At 36.5% G+C, this 27,666-nt stretch overlaps 1 protein-coding gene across 1 annotated transcript in view; it reads left to right on the top strand.

The window, feature by feature from the left end:
• Positions 1 to 27,666, top strand: part of DPYD (dihydropyrimidine dehydrogenase) — an 829,985-nt gene that overhangs the window by 542,498 nt on the left and 259,821 nt on the right. The gene's annotated exons all lie outside the window — the stretch shown is intronic.

Here is a 27,666-nt window from a genome sequence, read left to right as displayed (position 1 = left end):
GTCTTGACATCTGGCATGGGGTCTTGTACATAGTAGGTGTTCAATTCTTTTTTTTTTTTTCTTTTTTCCAAATCCTTGGATTATTTGAATTAAACTCAGAGGCCAGAGACCCTTCATTTGGAAAGGCAAAAATTTCTGCTTATTCAAATGAACCTAGGTTGCTATTTTCATATTAGCATTCAGGGAGGATTTTAAAGTACCTTGTAAATATTTAATTAACATTCAGAATAGATTTGTGACTTAGGAAGAAACCATTCTCATGTAGCAGCGGAAGAAGAAGGCCTAGTCAAATGTTTTTCAAGTATATCCTCTGTTCTACTCACAACAGGTTACCCAGAGGATCAGTCAGTGTGGTGACTGACCAAGCCTTGGTTGACAGTATGTCAACATGTGTACCTTGACTGAAATGAGGAAGGCTTCTAAAAACACAGCTGGGACAGGGCCTGAGGTAGTCAAGGTTCTCTCTTTATAACCCTTGCACGGTGTCTGAAACTTAGACCCAAGATATTTTTTTAGTTAAGTGGATAAAAACAGCTATGGAAACATTTAGATCTGTTGACTAATGTTTTAAAGAAGGATACATTTTAATATGTATTCCTTGCCACAGAGATGACAATTATTTTGAAAATGTTGCCCAACCTTGAGCTTATTTTTTTAGAGTGAGCTTTGACTCTGTGAACACATCTGAACTTACCCAGCTGTTAAGTGTCTTAGGTGTATCCTCTCCAGAGAGTTATTTAGCTACATAAATTTTTGCACAGCCTTTGGCTGAATGAGGATACCAAGCAGTAAAATTTTGCAGTAGAGTTAGTATTAAGATTTCTAAAATTCTTGGAGAACATATGTTCCAAAAACCATGATACCTTAGGCTGAAGGAAACTTGAGAACATTGCTGTTTTACTTGTTATAATTTCTAAAATCAAAACCAGTTCTTAACAGCCACATTTAGAAATTTTCTTTTGAATTATATTCTCGTTTAAGTCATAGAATTGAAAAATAAAACAAATGTAGTTGTTTTTGCTCCAACATATTTTAAATAATTACTCTGCCTCAGGACACAGGAATGTTCAATATTTTAAATGGAGGGCAGGAAGAATATTAGTTCATTAAAAAAAAAACAAACTTTACTGTAAATCTGACTCTTTAGAGTGGACACAGGTATATCTGTGTCTTCTTATTCATCTTTTCCTTTACTTCCTTTTTTTTTTTTTCAATTTCTCTACCTCCTGTTTCCATTACCTCTTCCTTTCTCTTTGAGTGTCATAGTCTTGAACACTTGTAAGCTGCTGGGATGGGAAATTTGTACTCAGTGTGGGGAACTGAGAAGCCATTCCAGTTTCTCTTCCCCATTGCAGTGGGATCCCACATTCCATCTCTTGGAAAGTCCATGTGTGCAGAGCACGCTGTGAGCATCGCCAGAGACTGATAAGTGTTTGCTTCATGAATGAAACAAACTGACATTAGTTCCATGCCTAGAGTATTTATCTATTGGAAACACTCTCTTGTACTTTTTCCACTGGTGTTTCTAGAAATGATCATAATTTTAGCCCCTTAAGAAGAGGCAGAGTATCACAGGATGGTACAGTTTCCTTTCTAAACATGTTTTTTCCGCAATTATGTCATATATTTTCTCACCAATATTTCATAAGGGAAAAATACTGCCTTTGTATCTAAGGCATTTTATATTAACTACATATGTATATATTTAAATATATATTTAGATATTTAAACTCTCTATGAATGTACCTGTAAGTGACCAAATATTGTGAAATTTTTGAACAGAGGAGGCTATAACCTCTACTCCACAATATATAGAAATCATGTATTTATGGAATTTGTAGAAATAAACAAAATCTCAAGCTGACCTTGGGAATCTGAATTGTATATTTCCGACGAAGTGAAATGGAAAATCCCTGATAATTTTGATGCTCAAGCGAAAGTGAAAATATTTTCTAGCTTTAGTTGTGTACACTCTGAAGAGTCAGAGGTATATTACAACGTGAAAAAAAAAAATTTAGTTTTCTTGTCCTCACAATAACCCTCTGAATAGGTTGAGTTTTTATCCTGCTATACAAGAACAACAATAAAATAAAAACAAAAACAAAACAGCAACAAAAACTGAAGCCTCCATGCTTCCCATGTCACAAGTCTGGTCAGCAGTTGCCAAGGCCTGAGCTTTTATTAGCATGGAAGCCTGAATATAGATAAGTAGATAAGTCACCGAGAATAGTTCTTAATAAATTGGTATTCTAGCATAAGCGTTAAATATTATTATTATTAACTGAAAGTGCAGTACAGGACCAAGTTATCTCTAAAGTCTCTTGTAGTTCTAAATTTACATTTCTCTAAATATATAAAAACACAAGCAAGGGGTGCCTGGGTGGCTCAGTTGGTTGGGAGTCTGCCTTTGGCTCAGATCATGATGGGATCCAGCCCTGCATCGGGCTCCCTGTTCAGTGGGGAGCCTCCTTTCTCTCTTCCACTCCCCCTGCCTGTGCTCTCTCTCTCTTTCTCTCTCTGTCAAAAAAATAAAAATAAAATCCTTAAACACACACACACACAAGCAAACCTGGATCTACTAAGTAGATGTTGCATCTCTCTGAATAAGGGAGCCTCCCCGATGTCTTAACATTCAGATTTAAAGTTGTCCTTGTGGGGCACCTGGGTGGCTCAGTCGGTTAAGCGGCTGCCTTCGGCTCAGGTCATGATTCTAGGGTCCTGGGATCAAACCCCATATCGGGCTCCCTGCTCAGTGGAGAGCCTTCTTCCTCTCCCTCTGCCTGCCACTTTGCCTACTGGTTCTCCCCACCTCTCTCTCTATCAAATAAATAAAATCTTAAAAAAAAAATTGTCTTCATGCAGTCTGTGTAAGCCAAATTCCTGTGCTGTCATATTACTTTATAAATATAATTGAACTATAGTCAATTCTATAAAGTTCAGATAAAATGTCACCTCTTGGAGGTCTTCTCCTTTTCCTAAATACGAAGTATTCTGACGGCATTGGGTGAATACCCCTCTTTTGTCCTTGAATAATTGACTATTTTTAATTTCATCCTGCAGAAGTTCTAATGTGAAGTCAGGCAAGAGTTGAAGAAACTCGAATAGCTTTCTGTTGTTGTTGTGTTTATCTTGTTTCTGAAATTATTACCAATATTTGAAAAATAGGTAGATTTGAAAGGAAGATCCTATTTCTTACTCTCTTGAATTATGGAAGATACAGCTACAGGTGGCCTGCATTACCATGCAGCAGTGAGGAGCTAGAGCTTAAGTGCTCTCCTTTAACACTCTATGTGGTTCATGCAAATAGCAGCAAACGTTTGACCAAGGGTAAATGCTTGTTCCCAAATATGGATTTGATTTGTATGTGCTTCTCCAATTCCACCCTTAAATATCCAAACCAACCCTTCCCAGAATTTTTGCCTACTTTCTAGGTTCCTGACATTGAAGAGTCTCTAAGCTGCCTTCTTTAGCCAACAGTACCTTTAATTCTTAGACCCTCCATCAGCTACGAAAAGAAAAAGGAATTGATGGAGGTTGAGGATGGAAGGTGTGGGCTAAGATGCCTTGTCTTCCCACCTTCCTGTTTTATCATCCACAAGGCAAAAAGGAAGAGCAAGAGGCAGCGTGCTCCTCAGGACGTCGCAGTACTAGTTGTAAGTCCTCTTGAAATGATTTTTTTTTTCTGCCATCAGAAAACATGAAGTTTTAAAGCTTTTTCTTATCTTTCACACAAATTGTTTACTTTTTTGCCTTGTGCCAATGATGTGACATAGTGAAGTACCGATTTCTAGAACTGAGAGTAACCTGAAGGATTTTCCAGTTTGACCCCCTTATTCACAGGAAAGGAATCAGGGACTGGGAAGATATCTAATTTGTCTTCTCCTAAAGAAACCAACCAGCAAGGTCCATAGCCTCTGATTCCCTTGTCACTGACCTGCATCTGGCGCTCTATTCAGTATTTCCTCCAGGTCATTTGGGTGTATCCAAATCTCTAGTTAAGCTGAATAAACCAGTATTCCCTGGGAACTCCTGACTCCATACCTTTCTGCCTAGAATTCACAGCTTTTCAACTGAAATTATCCAAATAGAAATCACCTGTCTAATTCTATTTTAAATGACATCTAATCTATTAACTGAGTATATCTTATCAGTCAACCAAACTTTCCATGAGAAAGAAAAAAATATATATTGTACATGAACAAGTTTAAAGGTGGAAAATAGAAGTACACTCTTGTTAGAATCTCTGGTGACCTAGAGATTGAATCACTGTCAATGAATTTGAATTTCTTTGCCTAACAATTCTAAGACACTACAAAGATCTTATTTCCCTGGCCCTTATAGGATTCCCATTTTTTGGTAGTTTGGATGCCTTCATTGTAGGTGTGATTGCCATAGAGCATACACCTATTTCAGTAAGGATGCTTTTAGATGGAAAATTCCAAAATGATAGTGTAATCAGAGAGAAGACTACTCTAGCTTCTCATTTAAAACAATGTCCTAAAGAAAGATAGCAGTGCCACGGTTATTACCTGGTAAGTCTTGCTCTCTCACAGCCCCCTCATTGATGTAAGCACATCCTCTGCATAGAATTTCTAAACACTGAAGTGCTTAACTCAAACAGTCTTAACATTAATTTTATCATCAGGAAATACATATGCAGTCCTGCTTTCATGGTGATTCAGCTAAGTAAGAGCAAACAGATGTAAAGTGGTAAATCTTAAAACGTTTACTGATCTTAAATAATTATTGACTTAAATTAAGATCACCCAAACAACACTTTGGTATTTCCCTCATGATCCGTTCTATGTCCAATTTAATTTACACAAACTCTGTATGCCTATTAAAAAAAGAGAGAGAAGGGCTTTGTTTTTATTACAACATGCCAACATTTTTCATAAAACATTAACCACAGATTATTACTCTTACCCTTGCCAGGGAGCAGACGTCTGTCAGCAGAAAGAGAATCCAAAACTAAGTGTGAAGACCACATTGCCCCAGATGTGCTAGCATCTCCCTTGGGAAATAAAATCTTCCTCCAACAGCTGGGTTAACAGATCCCCATCTCATATGTAATACAGGGTCCATGAACGATGACCACAATCTGCCTGGATCAGGTCCCCATAAGATGTTTGTGGTTGAGACAGTATAAAAGATACGGGTTTTAAAGCCAACACAACTGAAAATTCATAGTACTACCTATATTTCCCAGAGGAATGAAATTCAGGAACTCAGGAGGATGAGATATCCCAAAGGCTAAAGAAAAGAATATGGGAGCCCTATCAGTAGTATAATACAGCTGAAGCGACAGTGACCTCCCTGGACTCTTTTTGCGGACCTCAAGCGGAGGGATCACTGCTGAGTTAGATTTTTTTTGATACTGGTCTGGTACATGCCCATGAGATGTCCTCTGTTTCAGGTTCTTGATTTCCTCACATTCCTTTTAACTCCAGCCCCTATAAAATACATGTATGACAAAGTGCCACATCATCCTGAAAGTGATGTTATTCTTGCTCTAATTAGCATGGGTGAATATAACTTAAGGTTTGGGAGTTGGAACTAAGGTCTGTAAGTTGAATGGATAAATATGGGATAACCTAAGTTGGCTTCAGTGGATTGAGTCCCCGAAACATCACATTCACAGGTTTGGAAATCATTATGTCACAAAGTAACATCATTTCATGGAGAGCTATGAGAAATGACTGCATGATATAAGCTTCTGCAAAAGTGACTGAAATCTGATATTCTCCATATACATTCAACATATCCTATTCTCTTATTTTCCTTGCGGTATTATAATTTTAGAAGTGCTTTAAAATAAATTATCGGGCGCCTGGGTGGCTCAGTGGGTTAAGCCTCTGCTTTCGGCTCAGGTCATGATCTCAGGGTCTTGGGATCGAGTCCCGCATCGGGCTCTTTGCTCCGCAGGGAGCCTGCTTCCTCCTCTCTCTCTCTGCCTGCCTCTCTGCCTACTTGTGATCTCTGTCAAATAAATAAATAAAATATTTAAAAATAAATAAATAAATAAATAAATAGATTATCAACTTGTTTGTGAAAAAAAGTATCTCTGATCAAACAGAAATATTTGCTTTATGCTGTATTCTGTTGCCCAACTTTTATTTGAGCTTAATTCTCAATCATTTGCATAGACATTGGTGCTTAAATAAGTAGATAACTACAGGAGAACTGTAAGAGGCATTTCTGTAACCGCCAATATTTCGCCTTAAGCTGATTCTCTATGAGTTTTCAGTTTTAGTTATTAATGTTGGTTAGTGATATAATATGATTGCTTCCTCTCAAAATTTTAAATTTTCAGCAGATAGCAGTGCCATTTAAATCTTACTGAAATACCAATTGTAGGTGGGGGGAGTAATCACATAAATGTCTAGGACAACACATGTGGAAGTTAAAAAAAATTACATGTAGTACAAATAAGTGGATTACTGGTGAGTGGTTGCAGGAAAAACATTTTAAATGTGTGTATCTTTTTTTAACTTAGTGTGGCTTTTATTGTACTCATCACTTGTTATATTCCCCAAATATAGCAGCAGTAGTATTTTAAAGTGTTTTTTTTTAATCACCCTCAAACAATCACATCATAGTGACTTTGAGAAGCATAGCAAAGTTTTCTATATGCCTGCTGACTTATAGCGTGAAGATAAACCAAAAATGTCTTTGACTGAAAGAGAGAGACACAGGAGTAGGATAGGGAGAGGCTATGATCTTATCAATGGTACCATGGAGAGTTTGCGTAGCATAATGTCACACAGAATAATAGGCATTAGCAGTGCAGAGTAGAAACAACATTGAAAACCAGAATTGCTGGCAGTGAAATGAAGGGTCCAGTCACGGATCCAACTAGTCTAGAATATTTGGAAAAACTGGAAAATAAGACTGAGTCATTTATTAAAAGGCACAAAAGACTCAGGAGTAAAGGACACTGCATATTAGGCTAAAAAACCAAGATTGGACCAAAACCTAGTAAGCACTCAGAAGCTGAGAGATTCAGAGGCAGCCGAGTTTACAATAAGGCAAGAGAAAGGATAATGAGTAAGACAAATCAACGAAAGGCATAAGAGCCACCACTTTCAAGAAGACCTTAAAATTAAAGCAACTTGTGCCTCAGCTATAAAGTTTTTATACATTTCCCACTGGGATAGAAACAGCCTTTTAGAGTGTTATCACTTTAAGGCTTTGAGCTGGGAGAAGGTGAGCAATGTCAGGAAGAAAGCATGTGGGTTTGCCTGACTACTGAAGGAAATAGTGCCCCCCCCCAAAAAAAAAGTAAGTCAAGGGAAGTAGATTTATTAAAATCATGACATTTTTACAATCCAGGAGTCTTGATTCAAGATGGAAGACTCTAGGGCTTTTGTTAACTATCATCTAGCGGCCCCATTCCAAGAGAACTATTACTCCCCCGCCAGATACACAAGAGGTGGCACTTACTGATAATAACAGATTTTATACAAATATGAAGTCTGTCTTGTTGATTACATTGAAGAAATCTTAATGACAATCATGCTTTATAGCTAACTTTGTTTTTGTTCCTTCACCAAAAAAATCACTTCATGAAGTTGCATTATGATTAATACATATAGGCTCTACAAAAAAAAGCTTTGTTTAAGGAGATAATAATGTAAAGCCTGAGAATCAATTTTAGATACTTTGAGATGTTCTGAATGTCTTTTTTTCCTCATGTTATCTGGTGTTTATGTTTTCTAGTTGGAGTGTTTTCTCTCCCTATCTCTTGTTACTGAGTGTACTCAGTTGTAAAAGTCCTCATAGATCAAGTGGCAAAATCAGTTCTACTTAATGTATGTTAAAGACTCATCAGAGAATAGCATACAGATTTTTTCTCTTATTTGTGAAACTTAGCTGTTTTTCAAATGAATGGAGACTCCATTGCCAGTTTTTGTTCATCAGTGTTTTTTTTTCCTTGACAATACCCGAGATCATATGGCAAGATAGTAGGCATGTCATTCCTGTTTCTCCTATAACCATGTTTTCCAAATGTGGAGAACTTAGTACACGAAGGAACAATCAAATCCCTTCACTTCTCCTCTCTTGTTCTCTATTCCTCTATCCCATGTTCACTCTTGATTCTCTTTCTACATTCTGTCACCTCAGTCTCAAACTTTTGGAGAACAGACTTTCTATTTAGGAGACAAAGGTTATACAGACCCCAGAGTATTCATTGTGCTCCCCAAATCATCAATACTTCTCTACTTTTATTCATTCAGCAAATATTTAGGATTTCTACTATGTACCAAGAATTGTATGAAAAGATGAGAGTATAATAATGAGCAAAACCAGATATGTTTTCTGTTCTCAGGGATCTTCCCATTTAGTAGAGTAGACATATATTGCACAAATAACCCCACAAACAATAAAGTACAACTGGCATAGTACCATCAAGTAGTGGTCCTTGATACGTGAAAAGTATATAATGTGAAATATCTGGACTACTTGGAAGGGTAAGGAACAACTTTATAAGAAAACGATATTACATCTGATAACTGAAGTATTTAAAGGCCATGGAAACAGCATGAGCAAAGCCCTGTGGTTGAAACAAGGCATGTTGAAGGGCAAAAGAAGAATAGGGTGCTTAAAGCACACACGTGTGGCACAAGATGATGTTGGAAAGGGGAAAATAGAGGTCAGGCTATATAGAAGCCCCGAAGTCATGCCTTGTTAAGACTTTTGATCTTATCCCAACAGACAGCAGTGGGAGGTTATAAAAAGGTTTGGTGTGTGTGTGTGTGTATAAGCCTGTACATGTGTTTGGTGGGTGAGATGGTGACAATGTGGGGTGTTATGATTGTGTTTTCATTTTAAGAAGAGAATTAGAGAAGCATGAGAATGGACCTAAGAAGGCTATCTGGAATAACCAGGCAATTGTTCATGTAAAATATAATGGAGGTTTACAGCTTAGCTTAGAGAAGTAATTGTAGAGGAGAAATGGATATGCCAGAGATAAGGGGTCTATCCAACAGCATTTGAGGATGGGTTGGATATGGGTTTTGAAGGAAAAACAAGTAGCAAGATAGTTCTTAGCTTTCTGTTGTATGCAGATGGAGGAATTCTGGTATTATGAACTAAGACAGATGCATTAACTGATATAACTGATGGTATGAAGTTGAAGTTGACTTCATGATTGTCTGGATCCAGGAAAGCAGATGTCCTTAGCATTCTTACTCTCTCTTACTTTCTCTTCTTTGCTCCATGGTTTAGTGAATGACTCATTCTCCCCCATCACAGATAAGCATTTTTAAACCATCTAATGACCTAGTCTTAGATAAATCTATGGTTCCTCATTCCAGTTCCCAGGGGGGTCTTCACCTTTCCACCCCTAGAGCATTTTCTGATATCTGTGATTCTGGTATTTTCTGTATACTCTCTCCAATCCCCACTACTAAGCCCTTAGCAAAAACTTTCTTTTAAATGAATCCATCCTTATTTTAAACAAGTAAAAACTTACCATAAAACATCTTGACTATTAAACATATCACTCTGTCATAGAGAAGATGGATAAAGCGAATAAAGTAGAATAAAGTGAAATACAATTTTCCCAGTAAATAATAAATAAGGAATTATATTTTTGAGATGGCAACAATACAAGTATAGTTACTATGATATAGATATATCCCAAGAGAATAAATTCATAGATTATAAAAATTGAGTTTGTTCACTTAGTATGCCTTGTATTCCAAGCCTTGTGCTATCTGTTTCCACATGTGGGATCACACCCACTCCTCAGTCAACTTTGAGGGGGAAGATAAAACATTCTCCATATTTACAGACAGAGGACCTGAGGCTGGAGTGACTTGCTCCACATTGAATCCCCAAGGATTAATGTTATTATGGTACCTGGTAAGTTCCATAAATAATTTTTGGACAGATTAATGAAGGTTTGAATGAATGAATGAATAATTGAATTAAGTCTTCATACAAAATGTGTTTTGTGTGTGTGTGTGTGTGTGTGTGTGTGTATGTATGTGTGTGTGTGCCATTGGCAATGAGAAGATCCTGAGCAGAGTGGTTTATGAATATGACTCAGTAGAGCAGTTCTTGTTTTTTTCAAGTCATTTTACTTCCCTCTAAAACCAATGTCAATACATTGCTTTGGTTTTTGGTCATCTTTCCGCCTCAACCATGTTAGGTGTCATGTGTCTGATTTCTTCAGTTTGTGTCTCAAATCCATTCTAAATATGTTTCTCCAGAGGTACATACTACTCATTTATACATATTATTTACAATTCCCTGTGCCCTGGACAGGAGTCTGTCTCCTTTTCAAATACTCTGTTTTTGGAACTTATTAATCTTTTGTTTTTGTTGTTGTTATCGTTGTTAAGAATGAACATTTTTTACACGTTATTGGAGGAATTTGGAGGATGAAAGACGTCAAAATGGCTGACTCTGTTCCTTTTGCAAACTTGCTATCTATCCTATGTAAACAAGGCCACTATCTGGGGTTGAAAAGAGAGAAAGAAAATAAACTTCTTTAGCCTGGCCTCCAGGAAATTAAGAACTTTATTTTCACCTGTTTCCATTCTCAATTCTGAGTTACAAATGCTCCCTGAATGTTGCCTCATACATTATTTGAGAGCAGATATGATCCCGCTGTGCTACTTGCCAGCCTCTGATACAAGGTCTAACTCCTGTAATCCTCACAACTCTATGATGTATTTACTATTATTACACCCATTTTATAGATGGGAGAACCTAGAGACAGAAGGAATAAGTAGTGTGACAGGTCGCACAGCAAGTAAATGACCGCCTCAGTATTCAAGTCCTGGCCTCTAGCTCAAGAGCCTGTGCTCCTAACCTTGGTCACTGCTGCCTGAAAGAAAGAAAGAAAATTCCTGGCTTTACTAAGCACACAAATTATTGATACATATCTTAATGATACATCTCTCTTTGAAAATAGTGCTGTTTGTGGGAGTAATGGAAGCTCCTCTGGATAAATACTACTGAAAAGGCTAGTTTCCTCAAAATAATCAGTAAAAAAAATTTTTTTAACTACCTTTATTTTTATGTGTTACTAATTTTTTCTGTGTCCAAATTCAGTTTTAAAGGGAAACCCTAATGTTTCTTTTTTTTTTTTAAATTTCCAGACATGATTAAAACCTAGTGCAGTTTCACAGTCATGAATGTTAATTGTCAACGTCTGTTTTTATTTTTAAAAATCATTTTTTTGCTGTTTAAATTTGACACCACCCCTTCCATAAAGGAGACAGTCTGTGGTATCAGGCATTAAGAAACTACTCCCGCTAGTTGGTGATTATTCGGGAGCACCTGAAGTGGGGTAAAGAACCCCCACAGAAGTGCCCAAGAGGGAATTCACCCCTTCTTCAAAGGGTGGAGAGCACTAAGTAGGCAGAACGCTGTCCCGCCGCATGCGTGGTTCTGCCCTCGCCTGCCATTCCACAGCCCTGCCCCTTTCCAAAGGGTAGATCATTAAGCCATCCAGCGGTGGGGAGTATTTTCGTATAGCTGTTGCCCTTTATAACAGCCTGGCAGTGAGTGACCATAATAAATTATGCACTGCTCTGTGAGACTGTGACACAATGCATGCCAGAACAGCGGGGGTGTTAGAAAATCCATTATTTGAAATTTTTGTTTCTTTTTCTTACTAGATTCCATGCTGTTCTTTTCCTGTCATCTTGTTCCTTTTTTTCCTATCTATTGTTTTGAGGGTTTTGTGTCTGACAGTTCTTTTCTGCTGCTGGTTTTGTCCTTTTTGTTACCTTGTTTCTGCCTTCGTGGGCTCTCCCCCCCCCCCCACCCTTGGTCTTGTGTGTTGTGAGCCTCATTCTCCTTTTCTGTCATGCAGTCATTTGCTTTACTTTTCTTTCTCTTTCTGCCTTATTGTCTCATATAATGCAGAAAAACAAATTCTCTTTTTGTCGGCATTCTTTTACATGGTGTTATGTGGTTGTCATTTTCCCTTCAGGATAGATGCACTTTACTGTATGTACTATTCATTTTGGTTCCAAGAATCCAAAACACATGTCCAGAGGAGTGCCAAGGCTGATGGCAATAAAACACAATCAAAGCAACCAGGAGAATAGTTCTCTGGGAACAAGGCAGACCTATTTCTTCCCTGTAGATCAAGTCACAGAATCTGTAAGTTTTGTTCCTAATTTTAGATTATTCAATATCTTTCTCCTTCTCCGAGTAGATCTAGTCCACCATGGCAATTGTTTTGACACTCTTTCTTGCAAATCTACCTACTCTCTATTTCTGTAATTCTTTTTCTGTTGATGAACACAGTCTGAAAAGCTAATTCTGGCAGTTGGAACACCCACTGATTCAGTTAATCCACCAGTTATTAATTGAGCAGCTATACTGTGTCAGGAATGGTGCAGGTGCTGTGGACATTGAACACCATCAGTTTTGTTCTTTTTACATTCTTTATTTGCTCATGTCCCTTATCCCTAACTTCTTTCTGTGGACACATCACATACTGTCATTTGTCATCCTGCCTTCTCCACTTTCTCTTCATTGACTCCTTTGGAACTAACATTTCTTGTATGTAGATTTATTTTCAAAGAACTTGTGATTTTTCTACCTTAATTCAGTGCATTGGATTAGAAAGCCCAAATCTTCTTGGCAGTGAACACCTGAGAATGTGCCAGATTCTTCAAACCCATTTTTGTGTTGCAGTTAAAAAATAAATAAACAGAAATGGTAACCTGACCTCTGGTGCGGGTATAGATTTTTATAATATTGGTAGTAGCTGAATTTAATTATGCCAGTATATATACTTATTAAGTATCAGTGAATTAAATAAACAACTACAATTAAGTTCTTCGTTTCACAGTACCTCGTTCCTTGTTCCTTTTAAATGTTTTTCTCTCTATTTGCTTTTGCATGCTTACTTGTCATTTTGTAAACTTACTATCTTCTAACCCGTTTCTCCTGAATCACCACCGATATTCAGTTCGGTCTACCTCTGTTGTGTTTTTATATTTCCTCTCTCTCTCTCTTTTTTTTTTAAATTGTGTTTTATTCCAGGGTTATGATTGTTTTAACTTCTGCTGTAGTTGTTATTTGATTGATTGATTTTTTTTTTTTTTTTTTTTTTTTAAGAGAAAGAGTTAGGGGCAGAGGGACCGGAAGAGAGAGAATCTTAAATAGGCTCCACTCCCACTGTGGAGTCTGACATAGGGCTCCATCTCACGACCTTGAGATCATGACCTGAGCTGAAATCAAGAATCAGATCTTAACCCACTGAGCCCCCCAGGTGCCCCTGTAGTTGTTATTTTAAATACGAATTGTTATGATAGCTCAAAAAAGTTAGCTTACTGTTTTCTATAGCTGAAATGATTTCTTCTATCTCTGTACTGGTTTCCTTTATAATAATCTCTTTACCCTTCTTCATGTCTCCAAATTTCCAGCTAAGTGTTTTCATATTTTCTTTATTCTATACTTTCTTTTTCTCTTTCTTGCCACTTTGAATTCTACCCCTTAACTTTTTCTATATCAGTTTTTTTTCCCCCTTTTTTAAGAAACACTAATCCCTTTAACATCACTCTGCAAATGCATGGGGATGACTTCTCTGATTTTGTTTTTTATTAATTGGCCTTTCAGAGTAAACTCCCAAATATGTAATATAGTTCATTCTATGCACCCACAACAAGTCAGCTGTCCTGTTAGCTTCCAGATGCAGAGAAATGCTCATATTAGAATCTCATGTAATTCACACTTCCAGTTTTTAATTATTTTCTTCATAGTTGGGAGAAAGTAGAAGGGGGGACAGATAGGAAGAGCTATGAAATAGTTATACAGTATTAATGAAATAGTTATGAAGAGCTATGAAATAATAAAAGGAAAAGGGAGACAATAGACTGAAAGTAAATCAGTGAATTTGATATTTAGGACACTTGCATCCCTAAAGGATGTTGCGGGGAAAATATTTTTGGTGGCGGGATACAAGATGAGAAGTTCAGGAACCTCTCACAGATTCATTCCTATGGGCCAGGCCTGTTACAGCTAATTCCACGAAACATCCCTGGCTTTTGCATGAAGTGCATCCAGTTCACCCTGCAGAATTTCATCCATGTCATTACTAAATGGCTTTGCCTTGACAAGGTGATATTGCTAGTTTGCATACCTTTGATATCATGCTCTAATTTTTAAAATTAACAGTATTAGTCTCTTTTGAATCAGCTAATGCATTTTTTATTAGCCAGATTCCACTTATGACTTGAACACTTTAGTGATAATATTTTGAAATCAGTATATAAAATAATCTGAAATAATTTTGTCATATCTTTTTATTTTTATTCTGATTTTGTGACCTCTAGTCATGTTAATAAGTGAAGCTCAGTTCTTCCTGTGCCTTGACTACTGCCAATTTAATTTTTATTTATTTTAAATAATTTTTTTTATTTTTTAATAAGCATATAATGTATTATTAGCTCCAAGGGTACAGGTCTGTGAATTGCCAGGTTTACACACTTCACAGCACGCACCATAGCACATACCCTCCCACTAGTGCCAATTTAAAACAAAACTTGTCATCTTTAAAAACAGCCCCTCTAAAAATAAGCTATTAATTTATCAGTTAATTTATTTCACTGACCCCTCTACTCAAAACTTTTTTAGATAACCTTGGATTTGTCAAAAGGGATAGCTGCCTACTAAAGTAGCCCAGTTTTGTATATAGATGACCAAATATAAAAATATTATGGGCAACCCACACTCCAGTATGAATTGTGAACATAAAAAGAAAGAAAGTAGATCAATTTAGAGGCCTAGATTACTAAACACACACACACACACACACACACACATATATATATATATATATATAATTAAATACAACATTACACACACACACACAGACACACACATGTGGCTGAATATAGTACTAATCTTCAAATTAAGAAGCTTTTGAGTCTGGCATTTTGGGCTAAATCTAATGACTTGAGTATTTAATTCCTTCCTTCTCACCACCAGTAGCCTAGCCAGTATCATAATAGAGTTTAATTTTACTTAGTTAAAAAGGTTTCAGTATCCTTATGACTTTCTTTTTATTTGGTCACCCTCCCCAGTCCTTCTTACCTCTCTCTCCCCCAGCCCTCAGTATCGGGTGGTTCTCAGGTCTGAGACTCCTTTCACCTCACTGAATTTTAATTTTTCTTCCCATATTTAACTTTATCTCTTTCTTCAATTATATTTTTCTTCTCTTTTTCTTACCTGGAATTTTTCTTGTTTGAATCTGCCTTATGGTTTCTGATTCTCTTAGAATCATCACTACTGTTTCTGATAAGAATTTGCAGGATTGGCTTACATTCCTAACAATAAATAGCTCTCATTTTTTGAGAGTTTATTATACTTGTTAGGTAGATTATATTATTTAATTCTCAACCAACCCTCTGAGCTACTACTAACATTATCCCTATTTTTGCAGATAAAGAAACCAAAGCATAGAAAGGTTAAGTAACTTGTTCAAAATCCTACAGGCAGGAAATGGCCAAGCCACTACTCAGGTCAGAGTGTCTGACTGCAAGCTTGCACCCTTTACCATTACTTTATAGCTCCTCTTCTAAAGTGATGACAGGCTATGTTAATTTGCTTTTTTTTTTTTTTAATTTTATTTATTTATTTGACAGACAGAGATCACAAGTAGGCAGAGAGGCAGGCAGAGAGAGAGAGTAGAAAGCAGGCTCCCCAAGGAGCAGAGAGCCTGATGTGGGGCTCGATCCCAGGACCCTGGGATCATGACCTGAGCTGAAGGCAGAGGCTTTAAACCACTGAGCCACCCAGGCACCTCCGTTAATTTGCTTTTAATCTTGATGTAAGAATGGGTGATTTCCCTACTGTATCTTTTTTCATCATTAATTCTAATGAGATCAGCCATAGCTATAGTGCGGAGTGGGAGGAGTGGAGGAGGTTGAATCCTATAGTGTTTACATTTTGGTCCACATTCTCCTTGCCCTACTTTCTTGGCTTCCTTCTGGCCACCACCATGAGAGATTACACGTGAAAGTAATTCTTGTCCTATCTCCGTTATTCGAGTAAATACTTTCTAAGGGCAAGGTCTATATCATCTTTTTCACATCCTTCACATTGCCTTGTAAATGAGTAGTGTCCAGATAAAGGGCCACAATTATAAACCCTGGCAGATGACCATCCTCAGGTGCTTCTGCTGTTCAGTACTCCTGTTCTGTGTTTTTCCTCACATTATAGGAGAAAAAAAGGCAAAGCATACCCTTCTTTGGTGTAGGTTGAGTAGAGACATGTTAAAGCCTTTCCCAAGTGATCTGTTTTGCAAGAACTTTCTTCAGTTCTACACATTTTTATTTTCCTCATTCACTGGAATAGAGTACGCACAAGGAAGCAGAGTGACTTGGCCAAGCAGTTGACTGTTTATTTGGTAGAATCCAACAATCACATATACTTGGAAAGGTTTTGTAGAATTTTTAATAAATACTCCAAAAGAGCTTATGTTTTTATTTTGAATTACAATTTGACAACATTTAATCCCTTGTTATTGCTTTGTCAGACTTTTAATTGAATTATTCAAAACATGAAACAAAAGGAAAGAATTGTACATAGCACAGTAATATGAGCAGAATTACCAGAGTGCTAAGAATTATTAAAGAGGACATTATGTTTGTTAATCGGGCATTTAATTTTGCTTCTATTTGTTGATGGAAAACATCCTCTTGGAAAGGATTTTTTTCAAAAACCTTAATTGTGACAATGCCTTCTTAACATCCATGAATATACTGTACAGCAAAAGCTGTTTGAAACCTAATTAGTCAAAAAGATTCCTAATTTCCATTTTAACTCTAGAATGGCTGACCAGCATTCTGGTCAGATGGGTCATTTAGTGCACAGGAAAAAGCAAACCTTCCAGAAGTGCCTTAAAAAATGAAAAGTGCTTGGAGCAAAGATTTTAAACTATTAGAAACAGTAGCAAAAAAAAAAAAAAAAAAAAAAAAAAGAATACTCTCTTGACTCTTATTATAAGGTAGACATAACCTTTGGACTGAAATGTCAGTTTTAGAAAGGAAATTGCGGGCCACTCTCACTCCTACATATTGATATGAAACACCAAAAAATGTTAACATGTTGAGTCCAGCAATGTGTAGAAAAGGTGAACATGGCATGACCATGTGGGCTTACTTCAATAAAGCAAGGTTGGTATAAACAACCCCCCCAAATAAATTAATATAGATCATTACATAAAAAGGTAGGTCTATAAGTCTTAACCAGGGAAATAAATGAAAAACAAGTTTCACATGTATCAATGTGTATTGTGTGTATATATACATATATAGAAGCAGTTGAATTTTTGTTCAATAATATATAAATATGTATAGTTATGCCTACATAAACATGGGTAGAGAATGAAAAGGGTGCACATTAATGCTCCTACTGGATAAAAACTCTAAGATTAGGAAGGGGGAATTTTATTCCTTATTTTGTACAATTGTCTAAATAGGAACAATTGTTAATTATTGTGTTTTGAAATATAACTATCTCAATAAGTCAGGTTTTAAAAGGACAGTTTTATGTTTGAGTGCACAGGATGTGACTCTGTAGTTAGAATAATTTCACCACCATTATTGTAATTACGTTAGGGAATGCTATTATGTGGCATTAACTGAGGCCCAAATGCTAGTCTGTCTACCCAAAGAATAAACCAGGTATATATGAAATGATATTGCCCCATTTCCAAAATTCCTTAGAGTGGTAATTAACAAGTACAGGTTAACTTTTGGGAAGAGTGTTGGTTTTTGTTTTAGTTTTGGGGTTTTTTTTTTTAAAGAAATAATGACCAAAAACAAATTGTCCTAAAGTCATTTACTTGATCTAGGATTCCTTCCTATGAAACAGTACAAAAATGTCTAGTTTCCAGCCAAAGAGAAGTATAATTTTATAGTGCTCTATAAATATTTAATAATAATATTTATTCAATAATTAAAATTATTGAAGTAATTTTTAAAAATAAGATGCTTGTTAAAAAATATTAATAGTGGCCACAAAACATGAAATTGCATTGAACATTTACCAAAAGGACAAATAGGTAGTGAATCATGATACAAATATAACCAACTTGAAGTTCTAAAGACTTGTAGACTTTTTAAATTTGCCATTGCTTTTGTGAAGATTTATAATATCTTACCAGCTATTATCTGCCTACTTATTATAGTAAAGGGATTTTGTTCTTTCACACCTGCCCATGAGAGAAAGCCATTTGTAGCTTCAGCACTCATATATTAAAGAAGTTGTATGCTTTCTTTTAAAATTTCTCATGGAAGACATAAACCTAATCAAACCTTTCTCCCCTCTAGCTGGTAACCTCTGCATGAACTAAAGGGTTGAAATATTGTTTAATCATGCTACATACCACTTTTTACAGTTATGAGAAACATTATTTTGCTGCAGTGGAAGCAACAAAACAAAATGTTTTTACTCCGTGCAAGGAGAAATATATTTTTAAATTATTTATTATTTTAAATGGCATGATTTCTTATGAAACTACATTTCCCTCTTCTATATTTCAAATATTACTTCTGGGAAAAAGGCACATATTTACAGTGATGATAATATACATGTAATCTGGGGAACGCAGACCCTCATACTGACTTGTGACTTAGAGAGAAACAATGTGCTAATTTCAGTTGGCAATCTTTACTTGATTCCTTCAGTCCAAACTCAACTATTATTAACCTTTGTTTGTGACAATTGAAGAGAATAATGGTTGAATTTAGGGCCTTTAATGTCACATTGAAATCAATAGCTGTAAATGGTAGTTGCCACAGTTCTAACTGATCTGTCACATTCAAACAAAAGAAGGCCTTTCTCAGTTCATAGAAGATAGCTGAAACAATTAAACACACAAACACACACAGGAATCTCAGAAGACCTTTATAACATTGAGGAAATGTACTGATTCTTGGGATTTGTACAAGGTTTTTGTGGGGTTTTATTGTTTTCTTTTCTTTTCTTTCCTTTTTTTTCTTTTGCTTGTTTGTTTTAATGGGGTTTTTAAAAATACCTGAAACTGTAAGTCAAACATAGGACAGTTAGCAGACTTCATCTAGACCTCAAAAACTGGTCTCTGTCATAAAAATAAATTGAATTGTCTCACTTGGCATGGTGGTGATAGTGGTGGTGGCGTGGGGGGGTGTGTGTGGAACTGATAAGCCCCTTCATGAGCAGAAATTACAAAGGCCACCAAATAAAAACAGCTCAAAACCCTAAGAGCCAGAGTTCTGCATGCTTCTGACAACCCTCTTATCATGACTTCAACTCCCACCATAAATCCATCTTTTAGACTTCTGCACATTCATCAGTGTTAAACTTTCAGTGCTCAGCTTTGACCTTGTCTTTACCTTTCTTATTTTTCTGGACATTTTGTGGATGCAAATTAAGAGATTTCAGCTCATGTTCCCACACAAGACTTTGATAAGCGTATTTGCCAGCTCTGAACCTGAACCTGGTTATAATCACCTACACATTGATTAATTCTATTAAGAACATAAGTCCACTTCTGCTTAGCATTGTTAAGTTGTATGGAGTAATAAGAATGTTTCAGTGCTTTATCAGAAAGAAAAAGCTTTAGTAATTTTTTCCCATATAATAATAACAGGTCTCCAAATTTTATTAAGGCATACTGTGAAAAATTCTTATTCACTGAAATGCCATTCCAACCATCCTTTGAAAAATTAAATTAGTTGTTCTTGGAAGTAGAAACTAGAAAGATTTGATACTACAAGAGTATAAGAGATTAAAAAGAAGAAAGTAGATCATGTTTTTAACTTGCCTGGGCAAAAGTACTGGTTTTTTTTTTTCTCTCTGCTTATAATTTTATAAGATGATTTTTTTTAGACTTAACATTCACCAAAATTATTAGTTTAAGGACTCCATGCATGACTTTAAAAAATTCGACTTCTCAGAAATAAATTCATTTATTCAAGAGGAAATATGCCTTTTCTCTACATTCTTTCTTCCCACAAGACTATGAGATTTGTTTTGTTAAATTTGTTTAATTTGTTAAATCAACCCCCCGGGGACAAAAATTTGTTAAATCAACCCCCCGGGGACAAAAAATCAATATAGTGTGGTGGGTAAACTGGGTCTATGGGAAAACCAACCTCTGATTTGTATGTAGCAACTGCTGGTTTCTGTGGTATAAATGCTCCATCATAAGCAGTTTTAAGCTACAACCTGATGTTACTAAATATAGAGCCATCTCCAGCCGACCACTGGAAGAGTTAGGCTTCACCTATGGAAATTTAACTTCTAGGGCCCCTCTTAGCACTGCTAGAACCCTAAGGGCAGAAAAATGGCATGTCAGTCTTCATGAAGGAGAGAAATATGAAGTGATAATGGCTGACCGAAATACCAGCTGTTCATATTAGATCATCATGCTTACCGGCTTTGAGATAAAGGAAATAAGAACCATTAATTTTGTAGGTAAAACTGAAACATTTTTAAGGTAAATTTCACCTTTTTAAATGCTAAGACAGAGAGTCAAAATGTTTATCTTTAATAGAGTGGTCTATGTTCAGTGAAAGGATCTGGGAATTTGAAAATCCTGTGGTTTCCTTGGTATATCCTATACTCAACAGTTCTTTTTTTCTTACATTTTTGCTATTCTGGAAAAAAAGAAGGGCCAATGAGAAAAATCTAACTTGTCAAGGCTTGTTGCATAGATACATAAATCTCAGAATATCTGTTGAAAAGCAATTTGGGGTCTTTGCAATTTAACATGAGATAATTGAAGGTGTCTGTGTAAATCCAATATACATGTCTGCGTAACTATGTGGACACAAAACCAGAAAGAGAATGTTGAATTAGTTGGCTATTTTTTTTTTTTTTTTTGGAAGACCAACTAACTTATGCCAAATGAAGCAGATTATTGACTTGAGCCAAACTCCAGGAATGGTAGCACAGCTGATTCAGGAAGGGTGAAGACAGCCCGATGCCTCAGCACCTTCTCTACATGCTCAACCCATTTTCTCTGTAACTCACCTTTATTGTCACTGTCCTGCAAATATCAGCAGTGGACAAAGGAATATGACAGTCGTCTATTGGTGGTTAATGCATAGATTTATTGGATTCTAGTCAAAGAACCCACTAAATAAAATGACTATGGGGGGAAAACTGCTGAGCTGTTCTTGTGGCCAATCATATGTCCAGAGTATTTACATGGGTATATGAGAAAAATACATGTTCTGTTTGTGCTATGTAGTTCTATTAAGTCAAGTTTGTTCATTGTGTCATTCAAATTATCTATATCCTCTCTTATTTCTCAGTCTGGTCAATTGGTCAGAATCTAAAACAGATCTATTAAAATATCCAATTATCATTGTTTTTATATATTTTCCCGTTTGTGTCCTAGAGTTATAAGCCTTAGACTAAACCTTAAAGTTACATTATATGCCTTATCTTGCTTGCTATATAGTATATGCATATAGTTTGAGGAACCATACATGTTATCATCATATAATATCATTCTTTACCTTCATAATACTTTGGGTCTAGATTTGCATACTTAACACTAAATTGCCATCCCTCCAATTTTTTTTTCCTATTTTAGCTATTTGATTTTTTTAAACCAATTTAGATTTTTTAAAAATTTGATAGGCAATTCAGTCTATGCACACATACAGTGGTAACTGATCTGCTTGATTCATTATTTTATATTATTTTGTGTTTACTATTTATTTACTTTATTGGTCCCCCCCCCCTTTATTTCTTGTCTTTGTTTTTGTTTTTCTTTTTACTCCAGTATGGAATTTTATTCTTCTGTTCACAATGATATATAAAGCAATATGACTCAATTAGTATTTCAAGTTCAGTAATGATAAGTCCCTAATACGACAGCCTATTAACTCCTAACTCCTGAACACCTCTTTCCTCTAATTCTTTTAGAGGCTTCTTGACAAATTCCTGCCATCCTCTCTCTACTTTCTTCTCTCCACAATTTCTGGGTTTTACTGAGTAGGTGAAAAAATTTAGTTGTAGGTTTTTATAGATATATAGATAGATTATGTGTATAATATATATTTAATTTTAAGACCTTGTATTGGAATTTTTTTAAGTTTTAGTTATAGAACCATCATCCTATAAATTAAAACAAGTTGCTTAATATTGTATATTTTACTGTTCTTCTTCCCTCTTCTCAGAAATGAGAGATTTGCTTCTGATTGAATTTTCATGAGGTTGGGAGTACTTTCTTGAGTATTTTCTTCAGATAAGATATCAGTACATGGGTGGCATATTTTCTGAATCCTTGAATGTTGAAAACCATTGTGCTTTCCCTTAACATTTGAGTATTATATTAGCTGGTATAAAGATTCTTGGATCATAGTCCTTTTCTTTTAATAGTATAGTCAGATAATCTTTCTTTTGTAAGAAAACTATGTTTTGTTCTGGGTAGAAGAAAGAATTTTTTCATTAGCATTGGAGGTCAGACATTTCCTCTGATTATGTCTAGGTGTGTGGCTTTTTTGTAAAATTAATCCTGTCTGAGTCTTAGTGAGCCCATTCAGTCAAAAGGCACAAGTCTTTCTTCAACTCAGAGAATTTTTATTCTATTATTTCCTTGACTATCGCTTCTATTCTAGGATCAATTTTTCCTCATCTGGAACTCCTCTTTTTTTGCATATTATGTCACCTAAATCTTCTTCTAAATCTCTTATTTTATTGCTAATTTTCTTTTCCCATTCCTTTTCATTTGATCATCCAGACAACTAATTCAGTTCTCAGCAGTGGCTACTCCATTTTTCCATTCTTCTATTTGATTTTAGAACTCTGAAAATCACTGTTGTCCATTCAAGTAATTATTATTTTTATTTTCTAATTACATCTCCTTGAGAATACTCATTACATTTAAATTAACAATCTCCTTTATCTCATTCATTAGCTCTTTCTTAATAGTAGGCACCTGTTCAGCCTGACCTCCTTCCCACAACCTACAGAGTCCATGAAATAGGTAGTAATTTTTCTTTAACTTCCCTGTAATGTAGGTTTTGTCACACAAGAACAGGTCAGGATTTGAGGTTCTCCTCAGCAGTAGTACAATGGACCATTGTGGATGATACAGTGGTTTCATCTAGGAAGCTAGTGATGACACATCAACATAAATGAATCACTTCACTGAAAAGGGTGTGAGACCCACTGCTAAGACTCCGTTGGTGCAAGTGGTAGAAAGTCCATTCCTCCCCAAGCTGCATACTTGGAACAATTTATCTCTTTCTTTCACCACCCTCCAACCCTTCCAGACTGCTTGCCTTAGCAGGATTAGGTAGCCTCCCAGCGGGTCATGTGAAACATTGGCAGATATGCTCTTTTTGCATGATTGGAGCACTGCTGGCTTATGTTGGCTGAGCCTTTGCCAGTGGCCAAGGAGTCTGCTGCATTAACTTCAGACCTGCTGGGACCCCTGCTCTTCTCACTGCCCTAAGGTGAATGAAGCCTCACGCTTGTTCTCTCCTCTCAGTACCCAAAGCTTTGGAGGTACTAGTTGGCTTATGTAGATGTGGAGTTATTCTGGGAACTTCCTATCTTCCCAGAATCCATTTACACTATTTTAAATATTGCCATCAAGTGTAAAGATTTAATCTTACACTATTTTTCATTTTTACCTTTATTTTGTTTGGGTTATTTCTATCAAATCTAATTTTCCCCATTGTCTCACTCAAAATATCTTTGGGGTTAAAATGGCAGGTCAAAACAATGAGATTACAATCTCCTGCTACTTCATCTACAAAATTCTATAACATATGGACTGCATAATGATAGACATACTTAATAAGCTGTAAGGAAGGAACTGCCCATTTAGAAAAGGAAAAAGAGAGAATCAGATATAGCTGCTGGTGGTACTAAGCATAGACCATATGCTGCTTGCAGACTTAGTGGTAACTCATTTCCCATGAATTAAACCAAATTTTTGATTTAACCAATCTGGCTGCCGTAGGGTCAGCTTTTTCTGCTGGGGGCCTAGCTTTTGCCCAGTGTTGACACAGTCAAGCCTATTAACATAGTTAAGCAATGTTTAGATATTAAACAATCCCATGCCATCCTGCCAGACTTAGAGTTCTTTGGCAATAGAGCTTCTTTAAAATCCTACTAAGCTTCTTGCTAATTTCATTTGGGTACTCTTGTAGCTGGAAACCAATTACAAAAAATGTGTGAGTCATGAGTCTTCCATTTAAACCTACTTTTTTTGTGTTTTAGCAAAAAGCCTAGGAGTTCGGCCCATCATCTAAGATGTCTTTTGAAGGTCTTTGTCTTAGAACAGTGAGAGACAGTACAGCTCTGTCCTGGGAGACCTAAATGAATGGATACATTGTACTACAGAGTTGGGTTTGTGTGTGGTGATTGGGAAGGGGGTAATTAGTATTTCACTTTGGACAGTGAGTATAAAAGGGGTATTGGTAGAGCCCTTAGGAATTCTGCTTCCTCATTGCTCCAACTCTCCTGAAAATACCTCTTTCTAGTGAGCAGTCTCTTTTAACCTCAATATCAGAAGAGCCCATCCTCCTTCCCAAGACAGCCTCTTCTGCTAACGCTCTTAACCCCAGTCCTGTCTCCTTCTTCAATGTCTTACTCTCTTTTCCACCTTTCATATTTTTCATTTCTCTCTTTTATGATCCTTAACTGTTCTCCTATATGCATGACAAAAGTCCTGTGATAAAACTGGCTCAAATCCTACTGCCCTCTCTGTACACCTGTCCATTTTTCCTCATCCCTTCATTTCCATTCATGTAGAAACTGTCTTCACTTCTTCACCATTCATATTGTCAAATTCTTGTATCTCATGTTTTTCCCAGCCTTGTCAGAAATGTCACCAGTAACATTTTCACAGTCTTCTGTCCTCTCATCTCCTGCCCAGAATTTGACCTTATTTATAATCTCTCCCTGAAATTATTTCCCATCTCTTTAAAAATTGTACTCTTCTTCTTCATTTCCCAGTTCTCTGAGCCTTGTTTCCCCCTTTTTTCTGGTCCATTTTCATCTTGTTTCTGAGTTGGGACTAGAACTCAGGTTTCCTGGCTCCTGGTTAAATCCTCTTTGCTTGACAGTATTTAAATATGTTGCCACACTCATTCATTCTACAAATACTTATTGAGCCCACTTGGTATAAACACCATCAGGTTTAATTACTGGTGGTTTTAGTATACTCAGTTTCTTAAATAATTTGTGTGATTATTTTTAAAACACTGCTGCAAATTTTTTAAAATTTGATTTGAACTGATTGATACTGCTTCCACCTGTTCACCGGCAGGCTTTGAATAGTTTACAAGATGTGATTCAAGAAGCTCTATGTAAAGGCTTAATTGCTCAAATCTGCCTTTTCTACTATGTGCCACAATGTCTGAATTATCCCCCATTATTGAGTCATTCTCTGAGGTGGAGACATTGTTACCTTTTTTTTTTTTTTTTTCTGGAGTTCTCTTTTAAAATGGGAATGGTCTTTGTAATAAAAAATAATTAAGCTGTTTATAACCTAATAAATTATGAAACCAGTTTCCTTGAAAATGGAGTCAGTGAGATCTAGGACAGGACACATGGCACTGAGAAAAGAAAATAGCCTGTGACAGTTAAAGGAGGTCTAGTGATGGATCCTGGTGATGAAGGTGGAGAAATGGAAGAATAAAGAAAGTTAGAAAGAGTAAATTGAGTTGTGTCTTGTCTCAAAGGGCATGTGGGTTACTTTTAGGATTGCAACAATTTTGTACTCTTGTATTCTCTGCTGTCATATTAAATGTAAGAAATTTTAGAGTAATCTTGGTCCTACCTGTTGACTTGGCCTGTCTAGGAGGTAATGCAGAGGATTGTGGACACCCAATGGAGTCAGGGAGAGCTATAGTAAATGGAACAGGTTCTTCGGTAGTGACATCTCTACAATTAATTCAATTAATATGGTGACATATTCCCTTAATTTAAGGAGAAATGTACACTTATCCCAAGGAGAAACAAATGTGCTATCATATCTAAACAGGTAACTATCTTCAACCCATATTTTAAATAATTTCTAAGAAATAATTGGTAAAACTTCTCCCTCAATAATTTCTGAAGGTTTGAATCACTTGTGAAGGTCTTTTAAAGAGATACATGGACTCCTTTTCCCTGGGATTCTTCAGGAATTTGGGGCCCTAGGCATTTGCATGCATGTGTGCGCGCCTTTCTGTGTACGTGTGTGTGTGTGTGTGTGTGTGTGTAATTCCACAAGTGATTCTAATGCACAGCCAGTGTTGAGAAGAACTAAGCTGGAAATATGATAAGCTGAGCTTGATTAGATAAACTGCAACCATGGAAAGAAGAGGGGAGGCTCTGCTTACTTGTTAGGAAGCAACTTCTAATTAAATTGAGGAAGCAGCCTCTACAAAAGCTGACAGCAAAGCTTCCTATACCTGCTGCAAAGGAAAACATGATGAAAAACAAAGGAGCTGCCCTCTCTAGAAGCTTATCAACAGAGACAGGCAACCTGCCTTTCTTTAAAAACATACAGTTGGCTCTGATTTCTTCCCACCCCTGCGCAGAACCTTCATGTTACAACATTTACATATTCTTGCTTTCCCCACTATATACCAGGCTTTCTTCTTCCCTGTAGTGCTTTTGTTCATGGCTCAGATTTCCTTCCAACATCTGCCCAGTCAAGCCTATTTGATCTCCAGGGATGGGTTCAAATCTCTCTATTGATCACTGGGGCCCAGAGTGACCTTTCCCTTCTCTATGTGCTATGTACCTATCATATAGCTGGTAAGTGACAGAGCCAGGAAAACATAAGTTTTCCTTATGCTGATCCCAATCCCATATTCTTTCCATCATGCTATGCATGCTGCCTCTCCTACCCTATACCGCCCTGTACTATGATTACTTGGGCCTTTGCTTCCCTCCTAGACTATAAGCTAGTTATGGCCACAGACCATATAATATGCACATTAGCAATTCCATAATGTCTGCCATAGTTTTTAAAAATGAGTCAAACAATGACCAAGCAGCAGGAATTAGCAGCAGCTGGGGGCACAACTTTAACCTTGGCACATGCTAGCACTCGGACATCTGGAGAATTTCCAGTTCTTAAAGCATCGTAAGTCCTAAGTGTCTAGTCATTAAACAGTCAAATTTAGCAATACCTAGCAGGAAAACTCTGCATCTTCAAAAAAAAAAAAGGGGGGGGGGGAGAGTTCCCTAATAAGCTGAATAAGCCAATTTTAGTGATTACTGAAGAATTAACAAGAAATTGTAGGGGAAAAGTAAATCTACAAGCACTGAGACTTAGATATTAATGAGGGATATGTCCCAAGACCTTCTCAAATCCCTAAGTATCACTATAATATATAATTTTCCTCATAAAAGGCAGTAAAGTATAACTGAAATATTTAAATGATCCCTGTAGACCCCTAATGATTCTATAGAAATGGAACTACAGTCATTTATAATGCTATTAACATAAATTCTGAATTGAGCACTTGCTGAAACATTTTCAAACATCACTTTTTCTTATTTCCCGTATAGAGCATATGGTGTGCTCGTTTTTGTCTGAGTCACCACCAAATTTATCCAGAACTTCTATTTCCTAAGATGCATCAATTTTTAAAAGCTTTTTCATTTTGGGGCACCTGGGTGGCTCAGCAGGTTAAAGCCTCTACCTTCGGCTCAGGTCATGATCCCAGGGTCCTGGGATTGAGC

Source organism: Lontra canadensis, unplaced genomic scaffold, assembly GCF_010015895.1.
Source record: "Lontra canadensis isolate GAN:19392208 unplaced genomic scaffold, GSC_riverotter_1.0 scaffold33, whole genome shotgun sequence".
In the NCBI taxonomy this organism is placed as follows: domain Eukaryota; kingdom Metazoa; phylum Chordata; class Mammalia; order Carnivora; family Mustelidae; genus Lontra; species Lontra canadensis.
This window is presented reverse-complemented; position numbering and strand designations above follow the sequence as displayed.